At 44.2% G+C, this 24,620-nt stretch overlaps 1 protein-coding gene across 3 annotated transcripts in view; it reads right to left on the bottom strand.

The window, feature by feature from the left end:
* Positions 1 to 24,620, bottom strand: part of LOC138796690 (kyphoscoliosis peptidase-like) — a 117,555-nt gene that overhangs the window by 40,811 nt on the left and 52,124 nt on the right. Inside the window, exons 1-3 of one of the 3 annotated variants that reach the window (XR_011363788.1) lie at positions 23,494 to 23,767; positions 22,770 to 22,861; positions 11,021 to 11,258 (exon numbers count right to left, since the gene is read on the bottom strand). The gene's annotated coding sequence lies outside the window, so the exon portion shown is untranslated. Of the gene's footprint in view, positions 1 to 11,020; positions 11,259 to 22,769; positions 22,862 to 23,493; positions 23,768 to 24,620 lie in introns of those variants that run through there. The other 2 variants (XM_069976323.1, XM_069976324.1) reach the window with 2 other exon arrangements.

Here is a 24,620-nt window from a genome sequence, read left to right as displayed (position 1 = left end):
CATACTTGGTGTGGGTGAATAAGTCTCTGGACCCAACACTCACGACAACTTGTTTCGCATGGACTAAATATACTACAGAGAATGAAACTAGATCATGTGAGATCTGTCAGCGCCGTACACAGAACATAGAATGTATAAGATAAATGGGATGAATGCAAACCCACCAGCTCCTGCAAATCTCCGCATCTATAGAACAAGGACACAAGCTGACGGCCCACCCCAGCACCTCACCGCGGGGGGCTTCAGTAGATTAGGGGTCTGTTCATCCCCTGGACTAGTATCTGACATCTGTTGGGTTGTGTATCATGTGCTGCAGGTTTAATACATGGCCGATGATGGATACACATAGCAATACATGGAAAAGCCTTGTACCAGCAAGAGGATACAGTTACCTGGGATGGGGGTTATATTAGTGTACCCAACAAGAACTGTGAAGAACTGAGCACAGGGCGGCCGAAGTGCAGGATATGTCATATACCGGTCAGGTCATCCACAAATATCTGGAGAGGAGACGAGCATATAAAAGTGCTTGGCAAGTGATAATGTCCGCTTACACCAGGGGTACAGCCATAGGGGTGCACTATATGTAATGTCCCAGTACAGGTGGGCCAGGTTCTGCTATCCACCTATGAACTCTGTCAGGTGTCACACTCTGGGATGATGGGTGCCTTTCCGCACCATCGCCACTTGGTGTCTCACTGTCTCACTCCCCCCTGTTTTTTTTGTATAGCTGAAGGAAGGAAAAGGGGTTAACTTTGCTTTGTTCACTGTTCTGTGTTAGCCAATCACTAGCTAGTGTGCCACACACTTTCTCCAGCTATCACACTTTTACACCTCACTACTTCTAGCACTTTCCCCACCAATAGGAGGTTAGTCCTGGTCACCCCTATATTGCAAGTGGTGTTCCTGGTGGGAGGGGTCTTCTTGGCTTCAGGTCAGATTTTAGTTGGAGAGCGTAAGGGTCCTTTTACACAGAAAAATTATCTGACAGATTATCTGCCAAAGATTTGAAGACAAAGCCCGGAATGGGCTATAAACAGAGATCAAGTCATAAAGATAAACCTGAGATTTCTCCACTTTTCAAATGCATTCCTGGCTTTGGCTTCAAATCTTTGGCAGATAATCTGCCAGATAATCTTTCTGTGTAAATGGACCCTAAGGGTCCTATTACACGGAGTGATTTTTAACGATTAACGATAAACGATCGCAAACGAGATTGTTTATCATTAACCTGAAACCGTTCACCATATTACACAGAACGATGGTCGTTAGTTATGATCGGTACTACGATTGTTTTTGCGATCGTTACTATGATCTTTTACTCCTTCTGATCCCAGCAAAACAATGAACAATAAGCAATTACTCTGAACGATTAACGATGCGGAACTTGAGCGAATGAATGTGGAATTACAGCGAACGATTAACGATAATTTTAGGTTCAGGTCAAAATCAATGATCAACGACATACGAACAATTTCTCGATCGTTGCCTGCAATTACACAGAACGATTATTGTAAATTAGAACAATATAACGATTTTTCGCATGATAATCAGCCCGTGTAATAGGGCCCTAAGACTGCTGTGCATTGCTAAAATCAAAGGTGGGGCAACTGTCACCTGGGTTCAACCTTCTCTACTCCAGGGATTCATCTAAAAGTTAGGACAATCCAAAGCCAGGAACGATCCGCTGTGGAGCAAACAGCATAAGCTGAAGTACTACCCTGAACGTTGCTCGGCCTACTCAGGGAATCTTGAGTGTTTAACTTCGCCCAGATGTTCAATTCTGGGATTCGTACTACCAAACCAGACACTTGCTGGCCAAAGGCAGTCTTCTCCTATCTGCAGATTCTAAACATGAGTATGAGAGTCTTCTTCCTACACAGTCACCGCAAACCATCCGCAGAGTACTGCACTACTTAGGCAAGGTCCCCAAGACAGCACCTAACATACTCAACTCAGCTACACTACCTAACATACTCAACTCAGCTACACTACCTAACATACTCAACTCAGCTACACTACCTAACATACTCAACTCAGCTACACTACCTAACCTACTCAGCTACACCTACCTAACCTACTCAACTCAGCTACACTACCTAACCTACTCAGCTACACCTACTTAACCTACTCAACTCAGCTACACTACCTAACCTACTCAGCTACACCTACCTAACCTACTCAACTCAGCTACACCAACCTAACCTACTCAGCTACACCTACCTAACATACTCAACTCAGCTACACTACCTAACCTACTCAGCTACACCTACCTAACCTACTCAACTCAGCTACACCAACCTAACCTACTCAGCTACACCTACCTAACCTACTCAACTCAGCTACACCAACCTAACCTACTCAGCTACACCTACCTAACATACTCAACTCAGCTACACTACCTAACCTACTCAGCTACACTACCTAACCAACTCAGCTACACCTACCTAACCTACTCAACTCAGCTACACCAACCTAACCTACTCAGCTACACCTACCTAACATACTCAACTCAGCTACACTACCTAACCTACTCAGCTACACCTACCTAACCTACTCAACTCAGCTACACCAACCTAACCTACTCAGCTACACCTACCTAACCTACTCAACTCAGCTACACCAACCTAACCTACTCAGCTACACCTACCTAACATACTCAACTCAGCTACACTACCTAACCTACTCAGCTACACCTACCTAATCTACTCAACTCAGCTACACCTACCTAACCTACACAGCTACACCTACCTAACCTACTCAAATCAGCTACACTACCTAACCTACACAGCTACACCAACCTAATCTACTCAGCTACACCTACCTAACCTACTCAACTCAGCTACACTACCTAACCTACACAGCTACACCAACCTAATCTACGCAGCTACACCTACCTAACCTACTCAACTCAGCTACACCTACCTAACCTACTCAACTCAGCTACACCAACCTAACCTACTCAGCTACACCTACCTAACCTACTCAACTCAGCTACACTACCTAACCTACTCAACTCAGCTACACTACCTAACCGACTCAGCTACACCTACCTAACATACTCAACTCAGCTACACTACCTAACCTACTCAGCTACACCTACCTAACCTACTCAACTCAGCTACACTACCTAACCGACTCAGCTACACCTACCTAACATACTCAACTCAGCTACACTACCTAACCTACTCAGCTACACCTACCTAACCTACTCAACTCAGCTACACTACCTAACCTACTCAGCTACACCTACCTAACCTACTCAACTCAGCTACACCAACCTAACCTACTCAGCTACACCTACCTAACCTACTTAACTCAGCTACACTACCTAACCTACTCAGCTACACCAACCTAACCTACTCAGCTACACTTACCTAACATACTCAACTCAGCTACACTACCTAACCTACTCAGCTACACCTACCTAACCTACTCAACTCAGCTACACCAACCTAACCTACTCAGCTACACCTACCTAACATACTCAACTCAGCTACACTACCTAACCTACTCAGCTACACCTACCTAACCTACTCAACTCAGCTACACCAACCTAACCTACTCAGCTACACCTACCTAACCTACTCAACTCAGCTACACTACCTAACCTACTCAACTCAGCTACACTACCTAACCGACTCAGCTACACCTACCTAACATACTCAACTCAGCTACACTACCTAACCTACTCAGCTACACCTACCTAACATACTCAACTCAGCTACACTACCTAACCTACTCAGCTACACCTACCTAACCTACTCAACTCAGCTACACCAACCTAACCTACTCAGCTACACCTACCTAACCTACTTAACTCAGCTACACTACCTAACCTACTCAGCTACACCTACCTAACCTACTCAGCTACACCTACCTAACCTACTCAACTCAGCTACACCAACCTAACCTACTCAGCTACACCTACCTAACCTACTCAACTCAGCTACACCTACCTAACCTACTCAGCTACACCTACCTAACCTACTCAACTCAGCTACACTACCTAACCTACTCAACTCAGATACACTACCTAACCTACACAGCTACACCTACCTAACCTACTCAACTCAGCTACACCTACCTAACCTACACAGCTACACCTACCTAACCTACTCAACTCAGCTACACCAACCTAACCTACTCAGCTACACCTACCTAATCTACTCAACTCAGCTACACTACCTAACCTACTCAACTCAGATACACTACCTAACCTACTCAACTCAGCTACACCTACCTAACCTACTCAGCTACACCTACCTAACCTACTCAACTCAGCTACACTACCTAACCTACTCAGCTACACCTACCTAATCTACTCAGCTACACCTACCTAACCTACTCAACTCAGCTACACCAACCTAACCTACTCAGCTACACCTACCTAACCTACTCAGCTACACTACCTAACCTACTCAGCTACACCTACCTAACCTACTCAACTCAGCTACACCAACCTAACCTACTCAGCTACACTACCTAACCTACTCAGCTACACCTACCTAACCTACTCAACTCAGCTACACCAACCTAACCTACTCAGCTACACCTACCTAACCTACTCAACTCAGCTACACCAACCTAACCTACACATCTACACCTACCTAACCTACTCAACTCAGATACACTGCCTAACCTACACAGCTACACCTACCTAACCTACACAGCTACACCTACCTAACCTACACAGCTACACCTACCTAACCTACACAGCTACACCTACCTAACCTACTCAACTCAGCTACACCTACCTAACCTACTCAGCTACACCTACCTAACCTACTCAGCTACACCTACCTAACCTACACAGCTACACCTACCTAACCTACTCAACTCAGCTACACCTACCTAACCTACTCAGCTACACCTACCTAATCTACTCAGCTACACCTACCTAACCTACTCAGCTACACCTACCTAACCTACTCAGCTACACCTACCTAATCTACTCAGCTACACCTACCTAACCTACTCAGCTACACCTACCTAACCTACTCAGCTACACCTACCTAACCTACTCAGCTACACCTACCTAACCTACACAGCTACACCTACCTAACCTACTCAACTCAGCTACACCTACCTAACCTACTCAGCTACACCTACCTAATCTACTCAGCTACACCTACCTAACCTACTCAGCTACACCTACCTAACCTACTCAGCTACACCTACCTAACCTACACAGCTACACCTACCTAACCTACTCAACTCAGCTACACCTACCTAACCTACACAGCTACACCTACCTAATCTACTCAGCTACACCTACCTAACCTACTCAGCTACACCTACCTAACCTACTCAACTCAGCTACACCTACCTAACCTACTCAGCTACAGCTACCTAACCTACTCAGCTACACCTACCTAACCTACACAGCTACACCTACCTAACCTACTCAACTCAACTATTCTTCTCAACCTACTATCTGCACTCCAAGCACCCAAAGCTACAGATTCTGTGTTCTCCATTAAGAGAGAGAATCTCTGTATTGGATCTTCCAGACTGTGACGCCTACTAATGTCCTACAATTTACATTGCTTAGAATAAGTCGCCTTATTATATTGGTAGAATTTCAGCATTAAAGACCAATTATTACTCTTGTTAATCCGAGTGTCGTCTCCCATTATTCTGCAACTGACCTCTAACCTGCACCTCGCAACTACTACTCCAACTGTCCTACGCAGCGCAGCAGTATAGACCGCGCATGCCTATGGGGACACATCTTGCCCATGATGGAACTGGATGGTTGTCATGTGATTAGCACTTTTTATGATGGGCACATGGGTGGCACTTTATATAAAGGGCACATGGGTGGCATTTTGTATGGGCACATGAGTGGCCCCTTATATGATGGGCACATGAGTGGCACTTTATATGATGGGCACATGGGTGGCACTTTGTATAGGCACATGAATGGCCCCTTGTATGATGGGCACATAGGTGGCACTTTTTATAATGGTCACATGGGTGGCACTTTGTATGGTCACATGGGTGGCACTTCATATAATGGGCACATAGGTGGCACTTTGGTCACATGGATGGCATCTTATATGATGTCACATGGGTGTCACTTTATGTGATGGGCACGTAGGTGGCACTTTGTATGGTCACATGGGTGGTACTTTATACGATGGGCACATAGGTGGCACTTTTTTTATAATTGGGCACATGGGGGGCACTTTGTATGATGGACAAGTGGGTGGCACTTAATAAAATGGGCACATAGGTGCCACTTTATATAACTGGGCATATGGGTGGCACTTTATATAATGGGCACGTAGGTGGCACTTTGTATGGTCACATGGGTGGCACTTTATATGATGGGCCCACAGGTGGCACTTTATATGATGGGCACATGGGGGCACTTTGTATGATGGGCCCACAGGTGGCACTTTATATGATGGGCACATGGGGGGCACTTTGTATGATGGGCCCACAGGTGGCACTTTATATGATGGGCACATGGGGGGCACTTTGTATGATGGACACATGGGTGGCACTTTAAATAATGGGCACATGGGTGCCACTTTATATAAGTGGGCATATGGGTGGCACTTTGTATGATGGGCATGTGCTTAATACATGTGAGCAGTTGTAAACAGTAGAGTACAGTAAGAGCTAATGCCTAACAACAGAACCAATTTACATGAACGAAAATCGTAATTATATAAAAGAAAATGTGACATAAACTCAAGAAACAATCTGTATTTCTTATCACAGACGCACTTATCGCATGGGACCCGCTATATGAACACTGTATGTGAGCCATCTAGCGTAGCTGTCCTTCATCAGTCCTCCACTTAAACTTCACTAGTGCTAGAGTAACGCAATTACCACACTGCTACAGTGACACCTAGAGGATAAGATAAGGTACTACAAGCCATGACAATATACGTAAATGCAGTGTGCATAATAGTAAAAAGCTCATTATAAATATAGACAGTCTTTATAAAAATTGAGTCACTTTATAAATACGTGATATGACTTATCCTGTACTGATCCTGAGTTACGGACAGAATTGTACCCCAGAGCTGCATTCACTATTCTGCTGGGGATTATTAGAAACAGTTGTCAGACAGACCCCTCACTGCTTCGTTGAACTGTTACGATATACAGTAGGAGGGCAATTGACTCAGGGCGCCTCAGGAGCTTTGCTTTGCATTGATGCTGGGGTCCCGGAGCTTGTATCTTCTCCATGTTTTTTAAGGATTTTCCCAAGATTTACAGATTTTTTTCCTGCTGGTTTATTTGGAGTTTAGGTTACGGGTATCGGTGTAAATGAGGATGAATATAAGCCATAACAATCTATGTACAGCGCTGCAGAATAGGTTGGTGCTATATAAATGAGTAGGATAAATCAGTTGCCTGTACACCTGCAGAAAGCAATTACAGGACGGAAGAAGGGAACGGCTTTAGCTGTGATACCTTCCTTTCCAGCTGGAAACCTTGGCTTTGGATTTCTCTCAGACACAGCACGGTTGCGGATTAGATTTTCTTCTAGACATGGAGATGTAGCAGAGCTGAACTTGTCATTTAACCCCTTAATACCCCAAGAAATGTTTTTTTTTTTGCTTCTCACCTTCTATGTATTATGTACAGAGCCATATGGGGGCATGATTGTTATTACTACCTTTATGGCGTAGGTTTACCTTTCGATCACTTTATTATGGGATGTGATATGACAAAATATACAATTCTGTCAATAGGTATTTTCCTGTCTGCGCCGTTTACCATGCGTGATTATTATCTTTAGGACACAGGTGTCAAACTGCGGCTCTCCAGCTGTTGTAAAACTACAATTTCCATCATGCCTGGATAGCTAAAGCTGTGGCTGTCCAGGCATGATGGGAAATGTCTCAAAACCATTCAGATTTTTCCAGACATTGAGTATTTTTCTTCTACACTACAGCAACTACAGCTCAATTTAGAGGAAGAGCCAGTTAAAGCGACTCTGTACCCACAATCTGTCCCCCCCAAACCGCTTGTACCATCAGATAGCTGCTTTTAATGCAAGATCTGTCCTGGGGTCCGTTCGGCAGGTGATGCAGTTATTGTCCTAAAAAACAACTTTTAAACTGCCAGCTCCGTGCCCAACGGCCGTGGCCTAGATTGTGTATGTATTAAGCTGACACAACCTCTCTGTCCCTCCTCCCCGCCCTCCTCATCATTAGGAATGCTCCAGGCAGATTGTCTCCTATTCGTCAGCTGTGTCAGCACGGCACATGGGCTGCATCGTTAAGGCACCTGTGCAATGTTCAGACAGGAGAAAATGTTCCAGTGGCATTCCTAATGATGAGGAGGGCAGGGAGGAGGGACGGAGAGGTTGTGCCAGCCTAATGCATACACAATCTAGGCCACGGCCGTTGGGCACGGAGCTGCCAGTTTAAAAGTTGTTTTTTAGGACAAAAACTGCATCACCTGCCGAACGGACCCCAGGACAGATCTTGGATTAACTGCTGCACCAAGACACTGTCTCTCGGGGGGCATGTTGTGCCTTTGGTGAGTGAGATAGTACCATGGAGGCAAATCATGTGTTTTGCCAATAGGGGTACAAGGCCCCCCTGCCCCACGGGCCCCATAGCAGTTGCGTAGTCTGCCTTCATAGTAGCAACACCACTGGCTGGGAGGACTCTTCAGGACATTCTGGACCACCTGGAAAGCGACATTAAGCCTCCAATATTAATAATCTATTGAGCTTACTACTGTAATCTCAGTAAAAATTGCATTTGACTACTGCTTGACTATTATCACCAAAGTCAGGGAGAGTTTGCAGCTCTCTCCGACTGTCCATCAAATTTGACTCTTTTGCTTCTTTATAGTCTACAAAAAAAAGATTCAGATCTAGAGTCGGATCTTCAGCCGGCCAGGGAGTGGAGCGCACTGCCACTCTCTCTCTCCGGCTGTAGTGTCTCGACACTGAGACCCTCTGCCGTCGAGAACTTTTGACATGATCTTTATTTCTTAGATGTTTTTTTTTTTATTTCAATCCCTATTGAAAATGATGGACATAGGGATCAAGTTGTCACTTTTATATCCGGAAAAACGAAAACTTTTCACTCACCAAAGACTAAGTTTGTGTCCCTGCATTGGAGGCCGAGGGGTTGCTGGATCGGGCAGTGGGATTGACTATTTGAAGTCACGTCTTTGGATGAAGAACATCAACGTTCTCCATCAAATTACAAAGATAGATAGAAATGTTCCCTGATCACGTTGTTTCTTTATTTTCTACTTCTATATTTGGCTCATGGGACAAGTGAACTTTCCGTAATACCATCTTCAAAGATCGAAACAATCATAAGTACTCGAAGGATGACGGTGAAATAAAACTGGATCCATTAATAGATCAGAACATGAACATAATATTCTTGTTTCTGTTTTCTTCCCCTTTTCTTTTATATTGACTTACAAGAACTATGGGTCTCTGTATTATCTAAGCTTAAAGAAGCACTCCGGAAATTTCTTTCTATTTTTTTCGCTTATATTGTGCAATAGCGGTAATATAGCATTGTGATTATGGGAAAGTCAGCAAAAACACAGCCCCAAGGGAGGTGTATAACTACAGTGTATCCTGAACCCATAGAGATAGCAACAGCAGTATACAGATAGAGCTGGGTAGTGAGCGGAGGGGTCTGTAAGCTGCCAGGAGGAACCCTATAGGTGATCATGTAATTCATAGAAAGTCAGCTCAACCAGGACAGACCACTTTCTCTGACACATCAAACACTGTGATTTTCTGAGGGTCAGGCTGGTGATTCCATGAACATATGGATACAGCTGTGCTGGAATGAAACAGATGGCACTATAGTAAAAGTGATGGTGAATGGGTATTGTATGGGTGAAAACAAAGCTAGATTGATTCCTAAGCGCCTGAAGCCAAGACCGAGAGATGACAGTGAGGCCACTACACAACCTATGGCGTAGTCAAAACACTGGTTAATCTGGTTAAAGATGCTGCTCAGTGGGAGAAATATTATTAATAAGGAGCGGACCAATCCCTAGAATGGGAACAAGACCAGAAGTGGAGCGAGGAACAGGATGGTGGAGCCAGGATAAGAGTGTGGAGTGTAAGACAAGAATATAGACACCAGAAACAGACCAGGAGGTGGAACCAGCAACGTACATCAGGATGGGACCAGATGCTTGAAGCAACATGGACCAAGGACATGTCAGGAGCTGGATAGAGGTTACAGAATGTAGCCACAGCATAGGAATATGAAGTTGCGTCTAGAAGAGCAGAACCCAGGAAAGAAGTCTAGGAGCCAGATGTAGCATGTAAGAGACAAGGAGCATAGTCAGGTGGTGCCACTAGTACCAGGAAAGACCTGACTAGGACCAGATTTGACTGTCTAAAATCATGAGCTACAATCCTATGCATTGTGACGTGAGAAGTCATGGTGGTCCCAAAGGACAATGTAACCCCCCTACTGGAAGGGTCCAGGCGCCAAATGATGACTTTTATTGGGGAAAATGTCAAAATCGAATAGAGGTTCTAGTACCCTGTTGGGCACTTGTAGACTGGATACAAGATGGGATATGGTTGGGCATTGAGGACATAGGTTCTGTATGGTGTCCTGCAGCACATTTGCCCAACAGATGTTACAGATGGGCCTATAGAACATTTTTAGGTTGCCAAAACTGCTCTCCAGCAGGGGGCAGTGTGTCCTCCACATCATCACACCACATCATCCTCCACATCATCACACTATTACAGGGCAGTGTGTCCTTCACATCATCACACCAGCAGGGGGCATTGAGTCACTATACAGCATAGGCAGGATTAAAGCACTCACCATAAGGCATCCATACTCCAACCTGACTTTTGTTGGGACCTAAAAAGAACACAGATTTTTTGCTAGAGACAATATGGTTTCAGCCTGTGGTTTCACCTCTACGTGGTGATGTCTGGTGGATGAACACAGCTCTAGAGCGTCCATGCCGGTCGTAAAGAGTTGATACAAACATTCGCACTTGTGGCTGCATTTTTCTATGTTTATTGGAAATTGAGCTGTTGTATCATGCAAATGAAAAATACAAGTTTATGGCAAAGTGAAGTTGGTGTCCAGCGTATGTTTTCTACGTGAGATTGTTGTTAATGACACCATTGCATACAAAGATGACGGTTGTAGACTGTCAAGAACAGGACAAGTAATGACCAAATTTCCTCCCGTGTTTGACAGTGGATGAGACCATCCTTTCTACTGGTGTTCTTTTGGACTGTCAGGACCCTATTGCTCTGGGTGCTTGGCCTAAAGTGCAAAAAAACAAAAAAAAATCCCTTTAAAATAAAAATTTGCCACAGACATGGACCAAATTATAGAGATAGACAATTCTAAATAATAATAATAATAATAATATGTATAAACACAACACAACTAAGAGGATAGAAAAGTAATAGCCCAGGGAGGTATCTAATAGATGAATTTACTAGATACTAAAAGCAATTATATGATAAGATGAGAAGGATGGGACATGTTTTACATTTTCTAGTTCACCCAATAGTATAGATTATAGATAGATGTAAAGATGAAGGCTGACTTCATGCTAGTGGCAGAAGAAGGTCCAACTTGGTCCATAAACCAGGACACTGATGTCAATGTCATTGATTCTTCGGTGGACAATTATTCCAGCGGGATGGTACATAACATCTCGAGAGGTAGTTGGGAGGCGATCCCATACAGTAGAAGTATTACTACCTGGGTCTTACAGCTAATGGAGATAATACCAGAGCTCCTGATGTGCCCACTTACATGGAAATATAATAAAAATACTGCATGGAGATGCACCTACCAGACTATTTTTAAAGGGGTTATCCCAAGAACAATAATAGTGTGTGTAGTGACAGATAGAAATCTGCTCCATTGTCCTGATTAAAAGTTTTTTTTTAAGTGATTCAAAAGTCTAATTGAAGCAGATGGTACCTGCAAAGTGAGAAGGGTTCTAGAATGGAGAAGGTGTAATGTAAGCTAGGGCTACAGCTCAACACTTTTTTCACATTTGCATTGTGGTTTCAGTTTATAATGGAAAAGAAACGTTTTCGGACAGAGACCAATGGCCCCCCTATTGGCTTACAAAGTGGTCTGTCCCAGTTCTGTTGTGGTGTCCATTACTTTGACAGCAAGAATATTGTTCAATGCTGCTTTATTCTTGCCATCAAATCTGATGGAATTGCTGAAAGAGGCTCCAAAGTGCTTATAGAGGCATTGTCGCGATTGTTTTTTTTTTTTTTTTTTTTTAAGAAATCAACAGGGGTTGTGATCACAAGTTTTACTATATATTTTTTACTTTTTCTATGTTTAAATCAATGTTATACATACAACCACTAGGTGTCTCTCTTAACTGCGCATGTGTACAGATGCCCGTTCACATTCAGTAGCAGAGAATGTTGGGGGTGCTCGCATTGTATGGTCAGCTCTCCTGTCACACAGCACCAAACCTCTGAAAGCACACAGTCACATTATATGGACTGAATTGGTGCATAAAAAAGAGAATTGTCTCCTGGTAAGCATGCAGACTTCATAATATAATTAGCTTAATAAGTTATCTGCCCTCAGTTGACATACAACCTGCATGATGAACAGGTATCTTTCCTTGTATGAGTGCTCAAAGGACTGGGCCTTCCTGGGTTTGGGCTCTTTTTTTTTAGAACAGAGAAAAGAAATATCGGCACAGAGGAGCATGGAGCACAGTTTGGCCGTATGTATAACATTTATTTAATCATAGAAAACGTAAAAGAAATAAAGGGACTATATTGCAAAGGTGGCTGTAGGTTTCTTTACAAAATAAAATTGTGACAGATATGCTTTAAATCCTTATACCTGATTGCACAGCTGAAGGAAGGTGATAGGTTAAGCTTCTATGTCATGTGTTGTGTGCTGACCACTAGGAAGTGCTCTTTCTTTCCTGCCCTATCCCCTTCTGCCTCTCTCTATACATTCTGCCCCACCACTCACAGGAGGATTTATTACCCCTGTAGGAGGAGTTACACTGGTGGAGGAAGTGAGTTAGTCTTGGTTAGTTTCTCAGTGAGAGAGGACACACAAAAACCAAGTTCCTGCTGTAGTTAAGCCAGGTTCTGGCTTTTGCCAGGACCCCTCACATAAACCAAGCGCAGATGCAGCAAAAAACTCTATTCTCTATACAAGCAACTATGTTTACGAAGCAGTGCTAAACTAGGAGAGCAGCCACCAAGGAACACTATAGCCCAAGCCAGGAATTCCTCTAAAAAGTGCAGGACAGACTCCTGAAACAATAGCAGCTGATCTCAGTAGGACAAAGCTACAGGTATATAAAAAGTCTATGTATCCTACTGCGCAGAGCAGGTAACTGGGAAATCTCGGACACCTAGCTACACCAAGATAACGAATGACTGGGGCTTGTGCTACCCACCTGGGACCGGTCCTACGATACCAGGGGCAGAAGGTGGTCAGACATTGTCTAAACGTGAGTACGAGTATCACTTCACTGATAAGATATCTCCACTATAGTTCTTGCAGAATACAAGGGCTACATTGGGCAAAGGGCTCCTCTGTCAAACTCCTCTTCTCTCTACCTGTACAATGCACTACTTCTACTCTTTTTTTTAAGCACCTACCTCAAGCACTAAGTGAAGCACTCAAGTCTGTGTCAAGATTACCACTGTCTACCAAATGTGTACTGTTATCTTGCAAAAGTTCCTCTGTAAAATTGTTATATTTTTCTATCAAACACACAGGACTCTGCCTATCTCTGTCTGCACCTATACGCATACCATTGCACACCTTGGGTTATTTTTCCCCTCTTCTGTGGGTGGCCGGTCGTATATAAGCAGGTACCAACATCGTACCTGTGTGCTGGACTAGCACTGGCGTCACAACACTAACACATCACTGGCCGAGCAAGCAAATCTTTCTATGACCTAACCCCTCAGGGGCCACCATATACCATATACAGTATACATTTAGGTAAGAATAAGATGTATTTACAGAATGCTGCCCTGTGCATAACAATGCCACAAGCAGAGGAGCAGACAGGGAATACATCAGTTTAGCAGATTTTGCTCAGTAGTAGGTGGATTTTTGTGCAACTATTTATTCTGCAATTATTTTATTCACAAATTTATAAATATTTGATAAATTAGCCCTATTCGGCCAGGTAAACGAATACTTGTAGATAAATTGTACATTTAAGACTCCTCAGAGTCCCCCAGAGATCCCCCAGAACAGGGGAACTTTGTGTCTCCAGCTATTGCAAAAGTACAACTCCCATCATGTCTGGACATCCAAAACTAAAGCCTTAGCTGTCCAGACATGATGGGAGTTGTAGTTTTGCAACAGATGGAGAGCCAAAGTTCCCTAACCCTGCCCCAGAAAATAAAAAATCCTATCCAGATGTAATACATCTGAGCTGAGCACCATCATATCTGGTCTTGGCAAAAACACACCACCAATTGTAACCCTTCATGAGGCGTCATAGTTTGTTACAATGTATCGGTGCAGGTGAAATGTATTTCATAGAAGACTGCCTTCATTGCATACAATTGTAACAAACCCTCCGCTGTGAAAAGTATTAGGTCTGTACATTCTGAGAATTGTCATCAGTCTGTAACAATTCCTTATGGTTTTCAAGACCTCTGCTTGCTGTCATGTAACTGGAATTTTATTACATACAATATATTGTATAATATATTGTATAATTCTGGCCTCTGGGGGTACAGACTCACATAGTAGAGGCGGAGGCGGTATAGGGTGCTCATATTTATTTGCTGGGTGTTATGAACAAACAATCCTCCCTTTATTGGCTGCCATCATCCTGTTTGTCCTCTCTTACTCTGTAAGCAATGTAAAAAAAAAAAATCTAAAAAAATCAAGGATTCAATTAGAATTACAGGCGCCCTCCGGCCTCCGGCATCATAGATAAGGGCCGGAATGGTTATTTACTAATTGCTGTGTGTCTCATGACAGAGTGCATCGTGGGAAGCCGCCCAGTAACTTTCCACTGCAGACAGAAGTCAGCAGACAGTACAACCCCTACTGCCGGAGTGCAGAGATATGGCTGCATACAGGTTACAGGGCCGGGGGGAGGGGGAGGGAGCCGCTGCTCGATCTGGCCCCATGGTGGACTTTTTCCACCAAGTGCAACAAATGGAGTATAATACGGTGTGGACTAGCACCAGAAGTGGACCACAAGTGTTTGCTTGGACACCAAGCAAGTGGGACTACAACTATGAGTGCTACTATAGGTATGTGTACTTAGATGCTGCACGGCTGAAGTATGGAAAGGGTTATTGTTTGTTTGTGTCACGTGGATCTGTGAAGCTATGGGAGTATCTTCTTCTTCTGTCCTATCATCCCTCGCTTTACTTCTTCTTTATACACTCTTCACCCACTCACAGCGCACTTTAGACACGCTGGAGACAGGAAGTGCAGTTCATTCTTAGTCAGGTTCCTGTATGGTGAGGACGCAACACAAGATGCAGCTAACAGTTTATTTTCAGTTTACTCTACACAACACAATGCAGTGTTAAAACTCTTACAGGAGAGGACAAGTCACAGTGCAGGACAGTATCCACGAAAGCCAAAAGAAGCTAGGAACTGATCCGTTTAGAGCAAAGTTGCTAAGAGCCTAGGAACTCTATCTTGCAGTGTGGTTGTCAGCAGGGAACCCTAAGCATTCCGCTCATCCCAGGTAATAAGGTCTGGGGCCTTGTGTCACCCTCTAGGACGGGTCCCCTTACCCTGGTACGGCATTAGGTTGTAGGAAGACCCAAAGGTCAAAACACGGGCACAAGTATTCTCCTCTTCTTCTTAAGTATTCTTCTACCTCATCCTCCAACATCCCAGCAGAGCACAGTGCTACTTGGGTTGGGACTTTCACGACATCCTCCTCTCTGCTCCTCTGATTCTTTCTATCTGTCAACACGCAGCTCAGTCAGCACGACTGTACTCTCTACTATACTCCTACTGCAGATCTGGATACTGTATTGTTAAGTGTATTATCAAGTGTATTAATGAGTGTATTATCAAGTGTAGCGTACCCTGTCAAGGGAAAGTTGTGTGTTCTGCTGCAAGTATTTTCAAAGTAAATAAGATATTATTTATGGTAAAGAGACTCTGTGATACTTCACCCTGCACCAACACAGTATATACCGAATGCTTGGGACATTTCCCCTTTCTGTGGGTGGCAGTACCTATAGTCTGGGAGGGTCACTACACCACTCTGGCCCACCGTGATAATATCCCAAGGGACCCCCTAGCAACCCAGCAGGACACTGTCCACAGGGGAACAAGGTACAACTGGCCCTCTAAACTAAAAGCAGGTGTGCCACCATACCTGTGTGCCCAACCGTCACTGGCGTCATGACATAACATCACCGGGCCCGGCTGTATCTCGGCCAACCACCACCGGAGTGGTCTCACACCTTACCATCTAGCAAGTGACCGGCCGTATCACCTTTATACCACAGCGGGGGTGCATCACACCATTATATAGGCTGTTTTACTGTGGTTTTGGATAACTCTGCCTCTACTACATCTGATCCTGACTCAGAAGGTCTGGATTGCAGTTGGTATTCCAATTGATCCCAAAGGCTTTGGATTGCGATGAGGTCAGGACTTCACCCCATTTCCTCTACATCAGACCCATCACCCTATGCTTTTATGGACCTCGCTGTGTGCACTAGGGTACAGTCATGCCGGAGATGAACCCAAACTGCTACCAAAAAGCAACCACAAGGGGCCACACGTAAAGCATTGGCTTACAATTATCCCCTCTTGTACCAAGATATGGTTATTCTAGTATGTGTGGTATAATTATCTGCCAAATAGAGATGATTGAACTTTCCAAAAGTTCAGGTTTGCACTTACCTGAGCAATGGGCACTGCCTGGAGCAGGTGGATGCAGCCCAATGACTGCCTGGAAAACATGTATATGACCTACAGCCTATGACCTATCCAAGTTTTTCCAAGCAACCCTCAGGCTGGATCCGCCTTATCCAGGCAGCGGGATTCATCTGCCATCAACCCAAATTTTAGATAAGTTCACTTATCTCTACTGCCAAGTAGGTGCAGTGGGATACTTCGACTTTAACTGCTCTTTGCCAACCACAGGGGATAGTCTGGACAGCTCAAGGACTTCCTTAGCAATGCATGCTGCTATAGGTCACACAGGAGAGGCCAGGCCTAATCTCTCATTGGTAGAGGAACTGTGAGGTGATGCTACATCCCATTGGTGGGAACTTTCTAAAACAAATCTTTGATAGGCTAGGGAAGGGGAGCTGTTAGGCGATCACACTCTTGCATTTACAAAGTAACACAAAACAGGAGAATTCCGGGCAGGGGGCTTTTTTGCCAAAGTGCCGGGGAGGGGGAGGCATCAGCACTGATGCCCGTATACCACAGCTCCAGTCCCCGGCTGCTTCATGGTTAGAGAGAGGACCTGGCACATGACATTCCAGACCCAGCGGCTGAAGCAGAACTCCACTGCAGGGAGCTCGGTATATGAGCATCAGCGCTGGAACTGGGGAGGTAAGTGCAGGTTATTAATTTCATTCTCCCCAGCACTTTGCCAAAGAATCCCCCTGCCCAGAAATCTCCTTTAACCCCCCCATTGCTTTCAGTGTGTTGAAGAAAGATTGGATAATACTCAGTGGCGGCATCTTGTGGCCAATCAGTAGTAAGACATCTCTGAAAATATAATACAGAAAAACACAGGCAACCAATATAAAAATACCTTTCAGGGGCCGACTGGACTAGAGAAGGAACCTATCAGTGGAATATGGGTTCTGGGCCACTACAAATGTACACCTAGCTGAGTGATACATGCACGTATATGGGGGTGGGGAGGGAGAGCTGTTGGACGTCTAATGTGTACAGCTGGCTGACAGCTATCCTTTCCGAATCTCCTGTACACATTCAATGTGCCCAATCCTTCCCTCCCCCATACATGTTACATAACCGACACTCAACTATTCTGTAATGTGTATGAGGGCCTGTGTGTGCTAAACTCCAGAAGTGTGATACAGAATACAGATCTAGTCTGTCTCAGGACAAATAGTCCTAAATCCTCCATCCAAAGCCTTACATAACACACCGCTCCGTGTACTCACATCTCCGCCTTTTCATCTCGTGAACACAATTGCTCTCTTAATCTCATTTCATGGACGGCTTTACAGATAAGAAATAAAACAAACACAAAAAAAACAAATAGATTTGGCTGTATGGGAACGTATTTTAAAATAACAAAAACAGACCCTAACAGGGTCACTACAGGCTGTATCATACTCCAGAGCTGAAATCATAGTTCTGCTAGCAGTTATGGATTATGATGCAAGTGTCTGTTAAGCAATCTAAAAATACAAGACTGCTTTACTCTATAAAGGGCGCCACTCCTGTCCACAGGTTATATGTGGTATTGCAGCTGAGCCCCATTCATTTTAATAGAGATGATCTTCAATACCAGGCACAATCCATAATAGGATTGCCACTGTTTCTGGAAGAAAGCGCAACCCCCTGGTGTAATGGCGCCACTTCCCAGAATGCAATTCCCCAGATGAAGCTGTTACATACTTTGAGAAGCATGCAGGATTATAGTGCACAATGACAGAGGAGTGCGCTGTCCCCAGGAGTATAGAGTGTGGAGTATACAGTGAGTAGCACATCCTATCAGGAAGAAACAATATGGCTGATGATGGGAACAGAGTACGGACTGGCCGGATGCCTCATACAAGCACAATGTCAGATTACAGGATAATATTGAACTAAGATATATTTGTCCATCAGACCTCTGCAGTATTAATCCCCAGAGTGAGATTTAGCGCGTCTGACAAAGTCGAGAGTAGGCGCATCTGACAAGAGATTGCTGTATTATTCACAAGTCTTTCCTGCTTCTCAGACGGGATAATTGCTTCTCTGGGGAATATATCACTTAACCTAATAATTATACTTATTCAAGAGAAAATCAATCTCACATTCAGGCACTTTCAGCAACCATTTTCTAGTCTAGGATACATACAAGTATATATATAGTATATATATATATATATATATATCTTCATCATATCTGTAGCTCAGGGGGAAAAAAACGACCCAGTGCCATAAATTCTCGTACAGCCTCCGGGAGGCCCCAGGACATTGCTGCCTCTAGCTGATTTTCTGGCCATATCCAGTGTACACAATGGTCGGTGACCTGATGGGTTTTGATGGGTCCCTTGGGCGCTTATCACAGTGGTCTAGAGTGGAGAGATGACCCACCTGGACTGTCGGTACCGCAACCCACAGAAAGGGGAGATGACCCAAGGTGCTGGTGCAATTATCACTGTGTCCCAGTAGAATAAATAAACTTTCTTCACTAGCAAGTCTTCTGAGATACAATATAAATAGTGACTGTTGAGATACAGACTTGCATTCACCAGATCTGTACTGAGAGATACCGAGGTAGAAAGTAAAGCCCCTATTACACGGGGCAACTGGATTGCTCCTCATTCACCGCTCGCTGCCGCTGCTATTACGCGTGGCGGCAGCGAGTGGATTAGCCCAGGGGGGGTGACCGGGCAGCCCATAGGGGTTAGCGGCGGTCTGTTGCCGCCACTCCTCTTCCACGAAGTGACAGCAGCAGATCGTCGCTATCTAAGTCGTTTGTCTTTTAACATGTTGAAAGACAAACGACTGCAATGATCAGCCAACATCGTTCATGTCGGCTGACCGTTGCTTTCTATTACAGGGGACGATTTTCGGCCGTAACGACCAATATCGGCCAAATACAGCCAATAATCATTCCATGTATTAGGGCCTTAAGGTAGCAGTGCTGACTTGGTTGCGTGATGAGAAGAGTAGAGAGTTCAGAGTAGTGGAGAGGAGTTTTTCTTGAGAGTCCAAACCCAATGTAGTACTGTGCTCTGCTAGAACTTTAGAAGAAGAAGAATACTTCAGAAGAATACTTGAAAGAAGAATACTTTCGACCTTTGTTGCTATACCACCTTTTGCCCTGCAGTGTCGAGGTACCCGTCCTATCAGGGTGACACAAGCCCCAGTCTTGGTTACCTGAGTTGAGCTAAGTGTCCGTAGGCTCTTGGCTGCTTTGCTATATCCAGATCAGTTCCTCTGCTCTAGGATACTGTCCTGCACTGTGTTGAGATGTTCATGGCATGGGTTGGGGTGTCCTCTCTTTAGGTGTTTAGCACTGCATTGTAGGTAGAAGTCTCTGTGTTCTCCAGAAGTGTCTGTCTACTACCACACTCCAGACTAGACTAACTCGACCCTAGGGGCTGTGTTGTGTAAGTACAGAGTGCACAGAAGAGAGGAGAGTAGAGATAGGTAAGTAAAGAACAGGTAAAAATAAAAGGTAGTTGTGTGTCCCGCCACAAAACACTGCTGCTGATACCGAGTGATCTTACCAGTGTGTCCCTGTACACGCTAAACAGAAGATAAACTAGAGAAAGAGAAGTTAGGAGAACCTCAAGGTATACAACATACTATGTCTAAAAATCTGATTTAATAGTAAGGATTAGTAGTACTAGCGATATTGCTGGGGTGTTAACCTCACTTATTAGTAACACCCCAGGAATATCGCAAGTACTACTATACCCTCCATCCACTTAGCTCAAGTCACTCCTACCCATCGCATGTTACCATCTTTGACTTCCGGGTCTCTCCACTCCTTCCATTGCTGACCCATTGCACAGGAAATACGGCACATCAGATTGCTAGCAATCCCAACAGAAGCTTCACATACAGAGACACTTTCCACCATCAGACGCTCCGGAGCCCTCGGATTTTTACCTTGGTAAGACTGTATGCATCACTTCTCATTGGACCGGTAAGCCAACTGCACATGCGTGGAGTACGGAAAGTTTTAATGACACTATTTGTAGGACTATCACTGACCTATTCACTCAAAATTGGACAATATTTTTATGGAGTACTATTTTTGCAATGATTATTATTACTATTGCAATTGTTTTTATTGCACATAACTATTACTGAAGGTCACTTTATTATTGTTATATTTTTGATATTTATTTTTGATTTTTATCCATACTAATCCTTACTATTAAATCAGATTTTTAGACATAGTATGTTGTATACCTTGAGGTAATCCTAACTTCTCTTTCTCAAGTAAGGGCCCTATTCCACCAGACGATTATCGTTAACGATAAACAATCCAAACGACCCCTATTACAAAAGACCTGAAATCGTTCGCCCATTTACATGGAAAGATAATTGTTACTTATGATCGTTCTTGCGGTCGTCTTGCCGTCGCTATTGCGTTCGTCGCTACTGCAAACGACCGAATGACTTCTTATTTAATGAGAACGATTTGCGAACGAGCAACGATAAAAATAGGTCCAGGTCTTATTAAACGATCAACGATTTCTCGTTCAGCCGTTAATCGTTAACTTCTATTCAAACGAGCGATTATTGTTTAGATTCGAATGATTTGACGATAATCTGAATGATAATCATCCGGTGAAATAGGGCCCATAAGAATAGCATCTCTCATAGGCTGGTACAGATCGGGTGGTACATAAACAATAACCCTTAGGGGACACCACTGTCTTCATATATTGAGGTATTGATAGGTCAGTATATACTCTACACTGCTTGGCTCCTGGCTACTGATGACCAGGCCTGGCCTGAAGCCCAACAGGTCCTGGAATGCAGTAAGGCCCAATGCACAGCTTTTTTTCTATTTGGTGGTCCTTCTTCACCACTGAAATTTTAGAGAAAACTCTAAAATGTTATAAAGATTTGTGATTTAGTTCTATTTACAAATCTCAAGTTTTCCAGTACTTATCCGCTGCTGTATGTCCTGCAGGAAGTGGTGTATTTTTTTCCAGTCTGGCACTGCTCTCTGCTGCCATCTCTGTCCAGGTCAGGAACTGTGCAGAGCATAGAGTTTTCTATAGGGATTTGCTGCTGCTTTGGATGAAAAATTCTGCCCAAAAACCAATGCGGAATCCAAATTTTACTGATAATCCATGTGGAAACATTACTATTGTATAGTATAATGCCTCACCCATTGATTTGAAAGGACACTGTGTAATATATCATGTCACCTGTGGTGGCGCTGCAGGACAACTAAACACTTTCTGCCAGCCTTTATCACAGATCAGAGCTGATCAGTGGAGGCCAGTGAGGTGAGAGCAGAGAGGTGTGAGTATGGATTTACTTGGAAGTTGGTGTCCAGCTGACTACAGACAGTTCCCCATTAAAATATCTGAATATGGTTGTGGTTTCCTATCACCTGGTAAGCTAAGTCCACAATACAATGTACTCTCTTAGATAAAGCAAGGTGTTCTATTACCCTAGCCAAATATTAATCTAGCCGCCTCTATAAATTGATGTATATAAATGAATTGGTCATTGAGTGCCCCCTACCATTCTCTTCTTCCCGCCCCCATTTACATACCCCACTGGCTTCCCCCGTCCTTCTTGTAATGTGAACAAGCCATGTAGTAATGTAGATCTGTCACACATACATTTTCAGTACCTTGGACAGAGTAGACATTGTCACGGATGGACAGACACACAGTATACAAAGTACTGCACTACCTGGATGTATCCACATGGCGGGGCACAAGTATATAACTATGACCATGTGTATACTGTAGCTTCAGTCCCAAGGTGACACATTGGAGACAGACTCATTGGACATATCACAATGTGTGGGCTATGAGACCTAGAGAGCCCCTTTAAGCTCACCTTCATCAAGTAAAGACAATTTGGACATTTTGGGTTATTTTAGAGAATATTGTGTATACGTTACTGTACAGCTCACCATACCTGATATCTGCTCTCCTGCTATGGCGGCCATCCTATGGAGGACATGAGCTTCCATCCAACCTCTGCCACTCTTACACAACTGCCTATTGTGCCTGAATAAAGATAAATGGAGACCCATAAGTATAACATAAAAGTGTATGAATCTGGGTTTCCTACATACCATGTGTGTCTTATGAAGAAAAAGGAAATTTAGGTTCCCTCCAGCACCAAGGCCAAAGACTATGTGACTGCTACCCATTCACCGCTTATAGCAATGCCCCCAGAGCCTCCTAGTCCCAAGATTAAAGGGGTATTTCCATCTCTATCCAAAGAATAGGGGACAACAAGCTGATCACTGGGGGTCGAATCCCCACTGATACAGACAATGGCGGCCCAACTGCCCAGCGATGAATAGAGCACTCAGCATACCTGCATGGCCAAGGTGTATTACGCTCCATTCATTCTCTTTCAGGCCTCCGAACACTTTAGCGTTCAGCACTTAGAAGCATTTAGCATTGGTGGGGGTCCCAGCAGTCAGACCCCCAGCGATCAGCTTGTTTTCCCCTATAGATAAATTAGAGGATAACAAGCTGGCATGGGTATATACCCCTTAAAGTGAGGTTTGCCATTTCACAGAAGTAGTCAGACAGGCTCAGAGTTTCTCAGTGAAATGAATGACCATTACAGAGACCATTGTGTTCATTACATCCATCGATTTTGAAGCAGAACCACCATGCACATGCACCTCCATCTCTCCTGTGAATAGGGAACGGGATCTCCTTCTCACTTTGATGTGATCCCAGATGACAGATCCCCTCCAGTCTAAGCTTTATGCCCATGTCCGTATACACATCTGAATCTGAATAGGCCGTAGGCCATCTCATTGTAGATCCCAGAGGTCCTCTATGGTGCCAGGCCACTAAGTTGTGAAAGGACATTTCTACAGACCTGAGGTGGAACTGGCACCAATCTAAATGATATACTATATATGTCTGAGAATACTCAATTAATAGGTTACAAATGTGTATATTGGGAAAATATTAAAAAAAGTTCTGTCGCCCATAGCAACCAATCAGAGCGCAGCTTTCATTTTACCAGACCTGTTTAAGTTATGAAAGCTGAGCTGTGATTGGTTGCTATGGGCGACCATGTATTGTCTTCAGCTCATGTTATGTCAGCTTTGTTAAAATATATATATATATATATATATATATATTCTTTGTAGGGCCAAGGGAGTGAGGTGCTTATTGTTGTCACCACACTTGACCACGTTGGTTGACAGAGAGCAAAATTCATCACTCGGCTGAATGGAGGAGGTTGCTAGGGATGTTGTGGGCCCAGAAGGTGCCGGTGTACCACATCACAGTGCAGGAAGGAGTAGTAGTGAAGGTGGATGTACAGCAGGGTTCTCATAGAGTGTGTGGTTTACCCACTTGTGGTCTGCACTTACGAGCAGCCTGGAGCCTGTCTGCATTGTCAGAGACGTGAGGCCTGAGTGGGTTTCCACTGGGGATCAATGACATAAGGGTCATTGGGTCCTCTGCATCACCATTGAAAAACCAGTGTCATAAGGCGGAGCTCAAGGAGTTTCCAGCAAGGCCTATAGAATGTCAAGGAATGAACTGACCAGTGATGAGAGCTTAATGCTGCTGAAGTGGACACCCTGAGGGGCTTAGAGTTGTCTAAGAGGATGTGGCGTATTGTATTATTAGACCATTATGGTGTCAGATGGAGAAGTGTCAGGCTGTAGGGCGCCAAAGCTAGGTTGTAGTGAACCTAGTAGCATTGGTCGCAGGGGCCTAGACAGATATTGGTGGCATAGGGCTGCGGAGGGGGTATCCTGGGCCTTACCGTACCTGGTGGGTTGAGCTG

The sequence above is a fragment of the Dendropsophus ebraccatus genome, chromosome 7 (genome assembly GCF_027789765.1).
Source record: "Dendropsophus ebraccatus isolate aDenEbr1 chromosome 7, aDenEbr1.pat, whole genome shotgun sequence".
NCBI lineage: Eukaryota > Metazoa > Chordata > Amphibia > Anura > Hylidae > Dendropsophus > Dendropsophus ebraccatus.
Note: the sequence above shows the minus strand (reverse complement) of the source record. Positions and strands in the feature narration are given on the sequence as shown.